This window comes from Rhinolophus sinicus, chromosome 18 (genome assembly GCF_057876585.1).
Source record: "Rhinolophus sinicus isolate RSI-liver-muscle chromosome 18, RSI-T2T, whole genome shotgun sequence".
Taxonomy (NCBI): domain Eukaryota; kingdom Metazoa; phylum Chordata; class Mammalia; order Chiroptera; family Rhinolophidae; genus Rhinolophus; species Rhinolophus sinicus.
The window spans coordinates 101976626-101979088 of NC_142518.1; the positions used below are offsets into that span (position 1 = coordinate 101976626).

The window sequence follows — 2463 nt, forward strand, 5'->3', positions numbered from 1 at the left end:
TTTCTGTTCTTTCTCCTCCTTCCTTGTCCCCCTTTCCTAGAAAACATTTTTTAAAAATAGCAGTTAGTGCAACTAATGTTCAGTCAGCACACAGTGCAAACAAGTGGAACAAAATAGGTAAATTCCTTCTTTTCAGCTTTTTTCTCTTTACCAGTTAAAAAAAGAAAAAATGTCTCAGCTCTTTTAAGTCTTCATAGTTTCAAAATAAAAAAATGAAAAACCCACAAAGAGAAGACATTCCCCCCTCCCCCCAAAAAGCAATGTGTCACAAATCCGAAAGAATCTTCTGTAGTTTGTCAAAGCATGCTTGTTAACATTTCTCATTTTCTACAGGCTCACTGTGGTATTCTGCTACATATAGGCTGTTGTCAGTGTTACTTGGGATAGGTTTAATTTCTGTTCCCAGCTTTTCCTCAATAACTTTTCAGGTTGAAGTGTTCATATGTGATCAAGTTGATGGCTAAGCCAAGATGACCAAAACGACTTGATATTCCAATATGATGGAGATAAGTGTCTGCCAGCTTTGGAAAGTCAAAGTTTATTACCATTACCACATTCACAGCTTGTATATCAATACCTCAGGTGAACAAATCAGTGCAAACAAGACTGTGGCATAAGCCATTTTGGAAATCATAAAATACACGATTTTGATGTTCTACCTCATTTTAGCGTGGATATAGAAGCAAGAATAACCCAGTTGAAAAGTCTTCTTGGCTAGCAATTAAATTTACTGAGAGGAGTTACAGAAAATGATGGACTGGTTTATCTGAAGCCTGGAGAAAAGTGTGTTGAGGCAGTGTACTTTTTGGCACTCAGTTACATATGCGTAGTACTGGGTTACCCCCTTCAAACTTAGTTCCTCCAGCAGGTTGATCTCATAGGGTTTGTACAAAAGGGAATCTATGAACTTCCATACACTAAGAGGGAAAGTAGAATACAGAGGGTGCCAAGAAAATGTATACACATTTTAAGAAAGGAAAACTATTAAAATTGTAAGACTCAGTATATACTGATAACAAAAGATGAATACAAGTCATGTTTGACTTCTGCAATGACAAGAGGTGCTCAAAGTGGTTGCAATCAGCATCCAGACACTTCTGATTACAGCAAACTACTGCTTGAGCAACGTTGACCAACGTGTCCACTTGTATACATTTTTTTTGGCACCCTCGGTATAATAAAGTCTGTTTTTAGTAGTGTGAGAATAATATCCACCATTATCTGCACAAAATCCTGTGACAGCAACTTATCTGCCTCATCTAATATTATCTGGACATGATCAGCCTTTGCAACTCCTTTCTTGATAAGATCCATAGCTACTCCCAGGGGTAGCTATCACCACATGTACTGTGTCATCAAACCTCATTATGTCATCCTGTAAATTGATTCTTCCTGTGGTTGCCATCACTTTGCCCCTCATGTGTTTGCTGACCTGGATGCAAATTTGACTGACCTGTAGAGTAAGTTCTCTAGTGGGAACAATGACCATTGCTTGTACATTGTCCTTTTTCAGGTCTTGCCATTCACTTAAGGGAATGAGGTAGGCGCCGCTCTTGCCTGTTCCAATTTTTTGCTCTCGCTAAAATATCCCTACCAGATAAAGTGATGGGAATGCTCTCCTCCTGAGTAGGAGATGGCTTTGCCCAGCCCATTTCAAAATTTCCCATCAGTAACTCACATTTCAAACAATAATCTTCAAACTCATTTCCTTTTGTGGCAGTCACATGTGAAGTTTTGATTCACAGATCCTTTGGAGGGACTTTTAAAGTCTTTTACTAGTCAGCACCAGGTTCAGTAGTGGTGGTTGTACTCTGTGCTTACTGCTGGTTCATCAGGTGCTGTGTCTGTGTACACCCCCCTCTGGGGCTCCACTGGGCTTCACAGGGCCTCTCAGCTGACCATGTTGACTGGATAGACCCATTATAACAGGGTTCTGTGTTCTGGCCGTGCTCATTGTAAAGATGTCTCTTTCAAACTTCAAAACTTTTGAAAGTCGGTAGAGAAACTAGTAACAGTTTTAGGCTCTCCAAAACGAAGAGATAAATATAAGTCTTGCTCAATATTGAGTCCTTTATTGCAATGCAGGCAAACACCTGTAAGTCTCTGAATGGTAAGCAGCAGTGACTTGTTCTCATGCACCAAATCAACTTTTTATTTTTTTAAAAGATCTCCAACAAGGTTGAGTTATATATCTCAGTTCATTCACTTCAGTCTCTGCTGCTGCCCACTGTCTAGCGCCACTGAAGTCACTGCCCGGGCTGAGCTAACTCAGCTCCTCTGCCCCCTCCCTTGCCCACTGCCCTCCTCCCTCCCTCCCTTCCAATTCTTAACTGCCAAATGTGGGTGTGGGACCAGCGTGATTCGCGTCTCCACCCCTCCTACCAGTCTCAATGTGGCTTCTTTATATCCTTTTAGGTCTTTCGTTCAGCTAGTCTTAAGGTGGTTTTCAAGGGTGGTTGTCCT

The 2463-nt window shown here is 41.0% G+C and overlaps 1 pseudogene; it reads right to left on the minus strand.

The window, feature by feature from the left end:
- Positions 1-310: 310 nt before the first annotated feature.
- On the minus strand, positions 311-1954 carry LOC109436882 (putative ATP-dependent RNA helicase DDX6 pseudogene; annotated as a pseudogene).
- Between the last annotated feature and the right edge of the window lie 509 nt (positions 1955-2463).